Genomic DNA, 14,264 nt, shown 5'->3' on the forward strand with positions numbered 1-14,264 from the left:
TAACAGTTGAGTCATTACAAAGACAAGAATCATCTGCAATGTTTGGACCTTGATTCACATATTGAACACTATGCATTTTGGAGGGGCTCAGATCTGGGCTTGTGATTCATTCTCATCTCTAGTTTCAACTATCAAAATCCATTATTTTAGGTCCTGCATGTGAAGTCACTCATTTGATCCTGAGAATATCCATTGTAAAGATCCAGGTTTACTAAAATAATAAAAATACAGGGAAAGCAAATGGGTTTGTAATCATTAATGAATGGAATGAGTGACATTCCCTTATCCAAATCCCTCATTGCTCTTTCATTGCAAGGCAATTCAGCCTTGAGACAGGGATTCAGTGTAGCTCCATTGTAAATAAGATAAGGACTTTTCAAGCATCACTGTGAGAATGCTTTCAAGCCCATTGTCAGGAATTCTCCCAGTCAGCTAAAAAGGTATTTCTAAGAACACCTTTATTTTACCCTGCATTGATCTCCTTAAACAACTGTCTATTTAATTGATAATTAAACCCAATAACTGATGTAAGAGCATTTTCAAGCTGTAAAATTTTCTATATAAACTTGTTGCAGGCTTTTTAGTTGCTCTGTGGCTGGGATCAGCCTCCTAGCTATAGACTCTCACAGTTTGGCATCCTTTGCCTTCTGTCTTTTGAGATGATTCAAATATCTGCAGACTCCTCTTCACCGAGGAACAGGTTCACCTGCTCTTGGTGGCAGAGATGGCTTGCAGTGAAGGTTTTTAGCTAGCCAGGACCACCAGGGATGAAATTGTGGCCTCACTGAAGTCAATGGGAAACCATAGGGAGATCAAAAGGTTGCTTCCTGAATCATCTAGTGAGCAAAAACCTATTACACCCTACATCAGACAGTATTTTTAGCTAAAGTTTACATGCCCAAGGAGATTAACTGTTTCCTCAGATCAGATACAGAGGTCAGTGGGCAGTGATTCTCTGGAACTATGGCATAGAACTTGACTTTTAGTTCATCAATATACACTAAGAACTAATGTGCATGCTTGTTGCCATGAAACAACATGAAGCATCGGAGACAAAGATGAAGGAATAGAGACCAAGAGAAAAGAGGAAAAGAACAGCTGAAGCGAAAAGCCTGGGTCCAGTGGCTATGTTTTATTCTATTTTACAATCTGCTCTTAGATAGCTCTTTCTCATCGCAGTGTTATGAAAACTGTATGGAGTTAGTTTGAAGAGGTTCTGATAGCCCTGCTGGCAAAACATAGACCAGTTCAAGGTCCTTAATACTGTTACAGACAAAAGATTACGTCCCAAGATCCCCTAATCCAACTATAGCCATAGTATGTGAGCAAAATCTCACTTTGAAGACCTCATGTTATGTATATAGAGGTTCTCAACCAAATTGCTAATGAAATGTGAGGAAATATTCATTCCATCAGCACACAACCCCAGTGAAGCCACCCCTGGAGCCAGCTAGACAGACAGACTACAAAACATGCTGCACTAAAGTGGGGAAAGGAGGAGGAAATTTTTCCCAAGGACATTGAGCTAAACCTCTAGCAAATAGACAAATGGAGAAATACCATCAAGTTGCCTGTTAGACCTCATTTTGCTCAGTCAGTCATTAGTAACAAAGATCAATTATTTATCTATATGTGCATATGCATTTAGATAGATACACAGAAAAAGCAAATTTTTAATCTTAGTGTCCCTTCAATATTCACATAGGGTGAAATTCATGCTGGTTCAGAGGGCCAGCGCAATGCCCAACAAAGTCCCACTGCTTTACTAGCCCTCTGCAGAGAGGTAAATTTCACCCACAAAAGCAGTGACGGCCACAGTTTTACAACCTCAGCTGAAATACAAACATCTAGTATACTACCAGGAAGTTAATTTATATACCTCAAAAGGATATAGAACTAAGTCGCTGCTGTGGAGATTTGAACTTCATTTGCAGAAATGGCAAGGGACTGCAAACCTGGTGCTCAGATCCACTAATCCATATATAAAATGAAAATATAATGTAAGTGCAACATAGTCAACAAGTGTTGAATGAATCAGGCCCCCCAAATCCTGGAGACTAACTAAAAATCATGAGATTAAAACAAAATCAGTGTTGGGTTCTTTTTTCTTGCCTTTTAGTTTTTGAGCCTTTAGGTTACATTGGAGTCACACATTTAAGGTTTCCTCCACAACTTTTTTTTTAAATGAAAGCTGAGATTCTCACCAAATCGCCTAACTCCAAGAGTTGAGGGTTTAAGAAAAACAACAGAAATTGCAAGACTCACAATAAAATTGTGACAATTGGCAACACAGTAAACAATGCACACACATCCCCTCTGTCCAGGTCAGAGTCACAGGTTTACATAACATATACAAGCATTGAGATTACACATTAAGGGCCCAATTCCACATGACCATGAGCAGCTCTGTGGAGGCGCTGAGCACCCTAAGCAGCCAGTGATTTCACTATGCATTCTAAATCCTTCGTAGCAATACTTTATAACTTGTAGTATGGGGCCCTAAAATTCCAAATCCTGATGAACTCAGTGGCAAAACTCCCATTAACTTCAATGTAATAAGACTAGCACGAGTGTTACATTTATTGGAAATAGTTGAAAATCTAAGTGATCAAAGATACTTAGGAACCACCATACTCCTTTCCATTCCACCAACCACTTAGAAGGAAAAAAACTACCAACATGCCTTTCAGAACGATTTTGCTTTTTGAAATTTAAGTCACAGATGAATGCTTGGATAAGACCATGAAAGAGAAGAAGAGAACATCCAGACACCTATGCCAAAAGTAACTGCTGTGACAGGATCGGGCCAGATGGCTACAGGAGAGTGATATTTTTCACTCTAGTTCCCATTTATTTAAACAGACAATGACAATAGAAGTTTTTGAACCCTCATGTGGGATAAGGGCACAACCAATAATTGTATCAGATACAGAATTTTAGTCTCCTACATGGTCAAATATATAGAAGTTTAATGAGTGAAGTTTCTCTTTAATGCTGGTCAACCAGAAAAGTCAGTCCATGATTTGTCTATTCAGTTAGAGCAAGCTTCTTCTTTAGGGATTCTGGCATTTCAGAAGGCAGATATATTAGCCCCAGGTTAAGTAGATCCCTTTTCCCTGGGTAAGATAACAGGGAAGGTTCCAGAACAATCAGGAACTTTCTGGAAACAATTAAGGCAGACAGGCTGATTAGAACACTTGCAGCCAATCAAGAAGCTGCTAGAATCAATTAAGGCAGGCTAATCAGGGCACCTGGATTTAAAAAGGAGCTCACTTCAGTTTGTGGTGTGCATGCGAGGAGCAGGGAGCAAGAAGTTGAGAGTGAGAAGGCATACTCCTGGAGGACTGAGAAGTACAAGCATTATCAAACATCAGGAGGAAGGTCCTGTGGTGAGAATAAAGAAGGTGTTGACATGAGGCCATGAGGAAGTAGCCCAGAGAGTTGTAGCTGTCACGCAGCTGTTACAGGAGCCACTGTAGACAGCTGCAATCCACAGGGCCCTGGGCTGGAACCCGGAGTAGAGGGTGGGCCCGGGTTCCCCCCATCCCCCCAACTCTCTACTTGATACTGTAGGAGTTAAACTGGACTGTGGATTCCACCAGAGGGGAAGGTCTCTGCCTGTTCCCTGATCCACTAGGTGGATCAGCAGAGACTGCAGGGATTGTTCTTCTTCCTTTCCCCCATGCTGGCCAGTGATGAGGCTAACTGAGTGAATGGCAGATTTGATCCATGAAAGTGGCCAAACTGAGGGCTGCCATGAACCTCTGAGGTGAGAAAATCCGCCAATAAGCGCAGGACCCACCAAGGCAGAGGAGGAACTTTGTCACACTGCATATGTTCCCCAGACTCAGAAGAAGCTCTTAGTTCTTAGCCCATATGTTAGTCAGATGAACTAAGTTAAATCATAAGTCTACAGGAGGATATCCTGGGGGCTGTGACTGTGATGCACTGATTAAGAATCTGTTCTTCCCAATTAACGACATATCCATAATTACTTCCACTTGAGTCACCCACACTTTCTGTAACATATATACCCTCAAAAGATATTTAATATATTATATTAAGTGTGTCAAATATAACATCAATTAACAATACTTTATGTCTGTGGTGCCTTTTATCCAAAGAACCCAGAGCAGTTTACAAGCATTAATGAATCAAGCCTCCCAATACCCCTGCATTAAGAACCATATTTATGAGATAGGTAAACTGAGGCATGGAGTGGTGACATGCATCAAGGTCTCACAGCAACTCCTGGCAAATCTGGGAATGCTTCTGATTCCCAGACGGGGGCTTTAACCACAAGTCCATTCTTCAATTGTAAAACTGTTTCTGTGTCTTAGCAAAGCATCAATGGTTTCCACAATCCAATTAACACTGAGCATGGTTATAAACAGTGAGTCAAGGTAACCAATGATCTTCACCTTTAGGGCACCCTGTCTTTATCAAATCTATTAACACATAAGAAATACAGTTTTCAAAACAAAGAACAGTTTGTATTTTTTTAAATCAACACAGGCTTTGCTAGCATAACTCAGTGCCTCATTCCCACTGCATCAGCATTAGGAAGGATTTACAATATCTCTGTCCCACGTGGTGTTTACAGGAAGCAGTACGACTGTCCAGCACACAAGATTAATAAATTAGAGCAGGGGAAAGAAATTAAACTGTTTTGAGGATTTCCGTTCTTTCAAGCTCGATTCCAGGTGAGGTATCTTGAAACTAAATCTTTCAGCTTTGATTGTGGACAAAACAAAATGTTTCCATTGAAGATATGTATAGAATGGTTTAGGAAAAGGTCACAAAAGGATTTGAAATATTCAAAAGCTCTTCAGATTTTGCGATTGAAGCAATCTGCCCCTTCATCTCTCCTTCAGTTGAATGCACCAAATCCTATAATACTTTACTAACTTTTTACTTGGCTCCTGCTTGGGTAAAATACCTAATAAAGTCAATGGGAGCTTTGAGTGAATAAGGACTGAGAAGAAAATTTGTGAAGGACTTCAGATTTTGTCTGTTTATTTTCAAGATGAGCAAAAGGGTCCAGAAAACCATCAATGAAAAAAATGGAAAGACATATTTGATGCATTCCTAGTTACTTTTAACTGTCCACCACATAAGCAGTACATACCACAGGCAGCCCTGACACTTGTAGGTGCAGATCCTCAGCTCATGTAAATCGGTGTAGAGCTGAGTCAATTTACACCAACTGAGGATCTGGGTCCTTGCCTGTAAATAGATCATTCTACATAATTTTAATGGATAGCTAAAAGATATCTGTAATGGCTACTAGAAGAGCATAGTCTCATAAACTATCATATGATTGGGGTGTAGACAATAAATCATGCACCTGTCATGGTAATTCTGCATGTTAAGTTGTACTTTTATGCTTTCAGTGTCCAGATTATTAGTGCCTGTGTTTTTTTTTCTAGTTGTACCTTTCCACATCCTCATCGATTTCAGAGTTGTTATTCTCGGTCCATAACAATTGCAAGAAAATCAAATTCCATCTGTTTCTGGCAAAACAAGAAAGCAGAATGAAGAAATCAACAGAAATCTCTGCTTCCTAAACCCCAGTATGCACCACCCATGCCTTGGCTGTGAACACTCACGCTCAGGCGATCTATGCAAAATAAACTAACTGCAACTAGTAAGAAAGTCCCATGACCTATTGGATGTGCCAGATGGTCACCAGCTGACTGACTTGAAAAAACAAAGCAATTGTGAGCATCTACACACTATGAGCTAGCTTTCCATTAGCATATGACTTATCCATAACAGTTCACTAGGGAACATTTTCAATGAACAGCTCAATGGATAAGAACTTTATTATTAAGATATCTGTGCATATCCAGATCTCTTCTATACTGTAGCGGAGGATTATCGCTCAATTGAATGTTTCCAGTTTGAGAAAGTGAGACTTCTATATATCTGTTTTGCAGCCTAACCAAACCAGACCTAGGTTTTTGGTCTGCTAAATAAAATAGCTGCAAATCTATTCACCACCTTTTTGAATGAGCTGGGGAGAATTATGAGCCCATCTTGTAATAAATACTGAATCAAAAATGGCATTTATCTTTAAAAGATTTATTCTGCATGTAAAAGAAAAATACCTCCCCGCACTGTCAAATTGTGCCTAACCAATAAACTCGGGGAAACTCATAATATTCCTTTATAAATATTACAGAAAATAAGCTTCTGAGTATCCCCCAAGTGAAAAATGAATATTAACTCCCAGACTCACAACTCCCTTTTTGCAAGATGTTATAGACCTCAAGCAAAGCACAGGAATCAGCTTGTCATCTTCGGAAGACATAGTTAACCAACTTTGGGACTAAATCTAATTTTGTTAACATTGCTACTCATGGCTCGGAAAATATATGCACACCAATCCAGCTATGTCCAAAGGGAAATCGGATGAAAACCTCAGCCTTGCTACATTGGTTGAAAACTAGACTAGGATTTAGCAAAATAGCTAACAAACATTTTCATCACCCACTCTCTGCTTACACCAATATCATATTTTTATAGATATTATTGGTCTCTAGGACGATGCCGCTGAGCTAAATCAACAGAATGCTAACATTAGAGATGTATCCCACATTGGCATCTCACACATATACTCTGGTTCTGTGTCATGATTACCCTCCCTTTGACAAGAAAGCTTGTAATCTAACATCTCAAATTCTATTTTTTCCCATCCATATACCAGTCATACAGATCCTGTGCATTTTAGATGAAGACACCCTACTCCATTGTTCCTGAGAAAATCATCTTAGAACATCTTTGAAATGAGTTTCCTATGCAAGCAGAAAGACCAAGTCTCTCTTTCTTTAAGTGAATGGAAGCAAGAGATCTCAACACTCCTCATGGAGACAACAGCACTTTTCAAGAAACAACCATGTGAGGGAATTCTTCCACTCCTGAGAACATCCACAAGATATATAATATTTTTGCCCATAAATCTCTTCTATTAAGGCATATTCACTAGCAGCACTCTCTGGATATTTTCTACCTCCTGTCATTCTCTCTTTCTCAACAACTCTTTGCTGCTTCTCCATTGACTTCAATGGAGTTACTCCCAATGTTAAACTCCTGTATAGTCAGGAGAGTGATACATAATCAACTTGCTCATTGTATCAATGCCATTTAGCTTTCTGTAAGTACCTGACATTCTTTATCCTTTCAGTATGTGAATTTTTGTTTGTTTGTAACTGAATTTCATTATAGCATGTGGCATCAGATTTTTCGCTTAACTAAAGGGTTTGGGATTCTAAGAAAGAATGCATGTATTGTCTTACTATATCAGCCCTTACACCTTCTAATATGTTGGGCACAATCCTGATGAAAATTATCTGGCAAAATTCTTGTCTGAACAAATCGCAAAGAACTCAGTTTATACCTTAGTGTGAGCTTTGTCTGAGTAAGGACTGCAGTATTGGATTCACTGGACCAGACCCTCAGTTGTAAATCATTTACACTAGCCAAATTTCTGGCCCACTAGCTTTAAAATGTTTAGCCAGATTTTGAAAGAGGGAGTTTTGCTTCTTTGTTCCCTCCCCTTCTCCCTCAAATACTTAACGCCCTTGGGAAAACCAGCTGACATGAAGAAGCTTCTCTCCAAAAGAGTGTCTCTCCAAAGACCACGCAATTGGCATGTTCTCAGACTTGAAAATATTCATTTAAAAACTCAGAGACCAATCCATATTTATTCAAGAGCTCACTGAGATGGCAAATACTAGATTGGGGTTTGGATAAAAATATCATCTGCTAACAGCGCAATCTTCTGTTCGCTGCTCTAACTGAAAAAGCCTAAGATTGGTGGAAGCACTCATGCTGCAGCATAGATTCTGATGGTTCCGTAGATTTCCTTTTATTTTATCCATGCTTTCTGTGTTTCATTGGTAGTGCTGCAAATGCATCCGATGAAGTGAGCTGTAGCTCACGAAAGCTTATGCTCTAATAAATTTGTTAGTCTCTAAGGTGCCACGGGTACTCCTTTTCTTTTAGGTAGCTATGTTTCCCCCCATCTGTACATTAAACACAAGATATTTGGTTTAGAACACTGAAAGGCTTAGTAGTGCAATGTGCACCCACAAAGGAGACATGGGTTTGGACTGGAAGCAAACTTGGGGACATTGGTCTGTGGAGTACAGACATATTATAACCACAAATTAATTGAAAAAGGAGTCTCCTTGTGCAATGAGAACCTGACATGTTTTTTAGCATATTTCTCGCCTTCAATGCAGTGCAACTCTTTGAGAGACAGTGTGCCTAGTAGCTTAGCAGGAAACCAAGTCAGGACTCCTGGATTCTATTCCCAGCTCTGCCACTTACTCGCTCCATGACCTCAGGCAAATCATTTAAAATAAATATGCATCCATTTACTGACCTGTAATACTGCATATGGATGTAGCAACCCTGACAAGTTATGAATTGATTGTCTTCAAATCTTGATTGCACAGGAAGAAGAGAATGGGACATTTCACTGGCATCTCTCTGCATAGCTCTATTTGACTTTTGTTTACAATTCTGGTTGTATGTATGTATGGAATTCTGTATCCTTTTCATTCATTCCATCCCTGTAGATTCTCTCAAATTTTCTCTCTGTAGGGAGCCATTCTCTTGAAAGTGTGTGTTCATTGTGTTCTATGTTATTGGGTTTTTTTGTGAAACAAATATATAGAGTATGTACCATTACCAAACCAAAGAGATAGCTTAGGAGATTTGGTCATTCAAAGCACAAATCACTGCTAATCAAAATGTTGAGGGTCAGGTGTTGTAGGTTAGAAATACTGAAGGGAATTCAGTTACATTAATTAATATTTAGGAAAGCCCAATAATCTCAAGCAAAGCCAAATTCATCCTTTGATGTAAGTTATTTCCATTGAACTCAACAGGTGTATCCACTTAGTCCCTGGCTAAACTTGACCGACAATGTATGAGAAAGTGGACACACCAAACAAAGGATAACAGCAAACAACTTAGCACTTAATAGTGGTTCACATTTTCAAAATGCTGTATAAAATTTTGAAATGTTGATCCTCTCAATGTCCACATAGATAGTTTAGTATCCCCATTTTCCTGGTGGGCAAACTGAGAAATGGGAAAATTAATGCCAACATTTCCAAAAGTGGCCTCTACTTTTGGGTGCTCCCCTTGAGCCTGGTTGTAGGAGATGCTGAGCACGCACGGCTCCAAGTCCAGTCAGTAAGCACTGCAGGAATTCAGCATCTCTGTAAATCAGATGTTTCAAACTGAGCTTCCAAATATGGAGGCATGCAAAATGAGGCCACTTTTGAAAAATTTGACCTAGATGGCATGCCCAAGGTCACATAATGAATCCAGTGAGTGGCAGAGCCATGAGTAGAGCTCAGAACTCCTGTGGCCATTTCTTTAGATGATGCAACCTCTCTAATGATACGTGATACAATCTTGAAACAGGTATTTGGGTCATGTAATCCCACACTTGCATGGCACACACCATCATTTTAAAGCCGGGACAGATAAGAAGAAGGTAGCAGCGGGCCACACCCGGGAGCTCTATGGGCTGCACTTTGGTCACCCCGATTTAGAAGCCTCTTTACAACCAATCTTCACTGTAATAGTCTACAGTTCATAGGTACAGCTCTCTTGCTTTAACGTAGAGTCCTCTTCAACTAGTGTGAAAACTGCCTTGGTCAGTGGGTGGGATTACTTTTAGGACAGAGGTTCTCAAACTGTGGTGCATGGCCCACCAGTGGTCGCGAGCTCCATTCAGGTGGTCCGCGGATAGTTCCCGCTAAGGTGCATGCCTTGGCAGCTGCACATGAGAGAATGAATGGCCACCCACCTAATTAGTGGAGCCGCACAGGTGTGGTTCCACTAATTAGGTGCCTGGACCATGGAGAAGATGCACATATAAGGGGAGGTGGTCTTGGGGGGATTAGGGTGTAGGTGGGAGGGAGCAATGGGGTTAGAAGAGTGGGTAGGGGGAATTTGGGATGTGCAGGGCTGCAGCGGCCAGAGAAAGAGGTGACTTTCCCCAGCTCCAGGGCTAGGGCTGTGGCTGCTGGGAAGAGACAGCCCTCCTCCCAGCCCCAGCTCAGGGGCTGTCGTGGTGGGGGAGATACCCCTCTCCTTCCCAGCCCCAGTTTGGGGGCTGTTGTGGCAGAGAAGAGAGGGCACATTCATCGCATTAGAAAGGTAAGACTACTAATATTAAAATGAGTTGTGTGCTTTAATTTGTAGAACAAAAAAACGGTAATTATTATTAAGTTTTTTTTATATAGCGCTTTTATCCAATGCGCTTTACAATAGTTAGCTAGTGGTACAAACATGATTTGGAAAGATCATTAAGTGGTCCACCGAGACCCTCAGCAATTCAAGTGGTCCACAAAAAAAAAGTTTGAGAACCACTGTTTTAGGGTATTGTTTTACTTATACAATTGCCTCTGCTTTGTTATTGTTCAAAAAGTAAATCTGTTCTTCACAGACAAACTTGTTGAGAGGAAAGCCCCTTGAGTTTGTCTATACTGGCACTTTACAGTGCTGCAACTTTCTCGCTCATGGGTGTGAAAAACACACCCCTGAGCTCTGCAAGTTTCAGTGCTGTAAAGTGCCAGTATAGACAGTGCACCAGTGCTGGGAGCCACACTCCCAGTGCTGGTAGCTATTCCCCTCGTGGAGGTGGTTTTTTCAGAGTGCTGGGAGAGCTCTTTCCTAGCGCTATGCTGCAACTACACAAGCCACAAAACCACAAAGTAACTGTAATAAAAGCAACAGCAATAATAAATATATACATATTTTAATATGTATATATTGTACCATATGTGTGCTCAGCACTTGAAATTAGCAAAGTGGCAGTGTTTGTCCAGCGTGCCAATGTGCCACTCTCTTACCAGTGCTGTTGATTAGTTTCTCAACTGTCTTACACTCAGATTGTAAGCTCTTTGGGTCAGTGACTGTCTTTTTGTCCGGTATTTGTACAGCACCAAGCCCGATGTGCTCCTCAGCCCCACAGTAGTAATAACAATAATAAAACTGTCATCTGCACTGAACACACACAAAAATGTACAACAAAGGCCATAAATAAAGCAGGCATTGACAATAATCAGAGCATGATGGGATCTGATGTACTTCAAATTGGGCCCATTCCATCCTGTGCAACGCCTAGAGGCTGTGGGGAGGGCACATTAGAAAGGCCATAGATTAGGTAAACTAGATCAGATAGACAGAATAACTCTTTATTTTGGTGCCTATATAAGCATTCTTCCCCTCACACTATCACTATAAACTTCTTGGACCCAAGGAGTGAAAGAAAGGGCCACAGAGGAGTTGGATAAAAGGACTTTTTTGGTTGTCCTTTCTTTCCCCTTCACCAAGTGACTTTTTAGGGACTCTCCTGTATGTTAAGCATCTTTTTTGCATTGTTTAATATTATCATTAATAATTCATATTTTTGTCTTTCTCCTCTCACTCTGACAACTTTTATTTTTAATCAATGGGCATGTGTCAAATTGCTTTGTTATTTATTTATAATGTAAGCTGATAATGGGATGGAATTTGTGGTATAAGATTGAGACACTTTCTTTCATAGGGTAGATTTTTCTTAGCAATGGAGATATATCACACTCTCCCTATTGGCTTGAGAGGGCAAGTTATTGTGTGGCGTTATTGTGACGCCAATAACCAATGTTGCCACAAACACCAAGGGACATTTTTAGTGAGATTATTACTTTGTAGTTAGTAACACAGAATTACTATGCTCCTCTGAAGTTGGATGACTCCAGGTTTGAAATGTTGCTTTATTCCCAGACAGGTGTATTTTTCCTGGGAGGGAGAAGGGATGGAGTCCACAGAAAAAGTCATGCATAATATTAATAATGACAGGCCAAAATCTCATTTATGCAAATCACCAATTGAAATTAATGTGATTTGGCCCACTTATACAGCAATGAGCTTCACAACCTCCCTGTGATCCAGGTCAGTATTGGCATCCTTAGTTTACAGATGGAAAATAAAAGAGGTTCAATAACTTTGCCCAAAGCCAGGCAGCAAGTCAGTAATACAGTCCATACTCCAATTATAAGACCATGCTGCATCAGTACATATATTAACTAGTGTGACAGGGTCAGGCCAGATGGCTATAGGAGAGTAATAGACGGCAGATATATTAGCCCCAGGTTAAGCAGGTCCCTTTTCCCTGGCTAAAGTAACAGGGAAGGTTCCAGAACAATCAGGAACCTTCTGGAGACAATTAAGACAGGCTGATTAGAACACCTGCAGCCAATCAAGAGCTGCTAGAATCAATTAAGGCAGGCTAATCAGGACACCTGGGTATTAAAAAGGAGCTCACTTCCATTTGTGGTGTGTGTGTGAGGAGCTGGGAGCAAGAGGCACTAGGAGCTGAGAGTGAGAACATGGACTGTTGGAGGACTGAGGTGTATAAGCATTATCAGATACCAGGAGGAATGGTATCTGATATGGTGAGGATAAAGAAGGTGTTGGGAGGCGGCCATGGGGAAATAGCCCAGGGAGTTGTAGCTGTGGCACAGCTGTTCCAGGAGGTACTCTAGACAGCTGCATTCCACAAGGCCCTGGGCTGGAACCCGGAGTAGAGGGCGGGCCCGGGTTCCCCCCAAATCCTCCCAACTCCTGGTCAGACACAGGAGGAGTCAACCTGGACTGTGGGTTCAGAAAAACGGCCAAGCTGAGAGCTGCCGTGAAGCTCCAACGCGAGCAAATCCACCAATAAACGCAAGATCCACCAAGGTAGAGCAGGAACTTTGTCACACTAGGTAAACAATTAATAAACAATTTCCTCCCTGAATGTGTGAAAAGGGAGCTGTCATTGACAACTGGCTTCAACAGTATATTCTTGGCATTTTTCTTTTGTGCAGCTTGGACATACATATATTTTATCCTGACTCTGATTTGAAAACTCCTCTAAATTATTCACTGGGATTATTTCATATAGTGAAAGCATCCCATAGTTCCGGTTGAGTGGAATTTGACATAATGACTGCTTTGGTGTATCTTGAGGGAGGAGACAGCTCTGTCCGGACTGTGGGAATGGCTTTGCGGAGCTGTGGATTGTACTCGACAGTAATGTTTGCATGCTGGACAGGATGTTGTCATATGGTGTGTAGTCATTGAAAAATACAACAGAAAGCTAAGAAAAAAGGGATTAGATGTACTTTGTTTTAAGATGTAAAGAATATTTTGGCATGCAACTGCTAAATCAAAGGAGGGGATGGACTGAGATTGTCTCCCAAGACTCCTTCCAACTGAAGAGGTCTTGCTTCCCAAATTCCTATGGTTACCACCTCTCAGCTTTTTAAAATCTCAGTGGGGACTCTGTTTCAACTTTTTATTTCAAAACACAGTGAGAGGCTTGGTGGAAATAGTAACATCCCCGCCTGTTGCCAGGCCAGGCACAGTGCAATGGCAGCGGATACTAATGCCAGCCAAGTAATCTGTTATGGATTTATGAGCCAAGCAAGTGAGCCAGTGCAGTAAAAATCCCAATCTAGCCATGTGACCTGGCCAGTAAATTTGAGAAGAAGTGTAGAGGAAATGGAAGCGGGGACTTGTCAACATGGGAAGTTTTTCAGATTAACTTTAGTTTTTTCTCAGATAAACTGCCTTGAGTTCACACTCTAAAGTTCTTTTTTCAAATAATCTGGAGTCTTATTCTGTATTAATTAGTCCGGAAAAGAGAACATGAAGAAGTCTTCTTTGAAGTTATCCCAGTCTTAATACCACCTTTGAATGCCTTCCTCACAATGCCAGTCATGCTGAGAATAAGTACGGCATTCATGATGCACCCTCCCTCATGATTTACACTTTGGGGATATACAGAATATAAAATCTCCGGATAGTTCCAGTGAGCATACAGCATTTAATAACCATATGTTCTCTGTCCTAAGGCTGCTATTGATTCACAGTTGTTACTGGATCCAGACTTCAACCTGACCATATTGTGAGAGAACAGATCATGAATGTACACTACTGGAATTATTAGTAAATGGGCCAAATCCTGTTCCCCACTGCTTCCATGAAGTAGGGCCCACTGGGGCACCAAGTCTCACCAGGGCTCCACAGCCCCAAAGTGCAACGAGAATCGTAAAGCAACCAGAGTTTCCTCTTACTCCCAAGTGGCTGAGTAGCTCTTATGCATCCAACTCAACCCCATTTCATAGGAACAAGACTCTTTCTAGTCATGCATGGCAGCTAGGCCCCTGGTGGGATGTCTGAGTTGCAGAGCTTTCCACAGTAAAAGCCAG

At 41.0% G+C, this 14,264-nt stretch overlaps 1 protein-coding gene across 21 annotated transcripts in view; it reads right to left on the reverse strand.

The window, feature by feature from the left end:
* ZBTB20 (zinc finger and BTB domain containing 20) overlaps positions 1-14,264 on the reverse strand; it is a 636,327-nt gene that overhangs the window by 371,118 nt on the left and 250,945 nt on the right. Inside the window, exon 1 of one of the 21 annotated variants that reach the window (XM_043512108.1) lies at positions 5,436-6,201. The exons of the other annotated variants lie outside the window; for them this stretch is intronic. The gene's annotated coding sequence lies outside the window, so the exon portion shown is untranslated. Of the gene's footprint in view, positions 1-5,435; positions 6,202-14,264 lie in introns of those variants that run through there. 21 annotated transcript variants of the gene reach the window in all.

This window comes from Dermochelys coriacea, chromosome 1 (assembly GCF_009764565.3).
Source record: "Dermochelys coriacea isolate rDerCor1 chromosome 1, rDerCor1.pri.v4, whole genome shotgun sequence".
Taxonomy (NCBI): Eukaryota; Metazoa; Chordata; order Testudines; family Dermochelyidae; genus Dermochelys; species Dermochelys coriacea.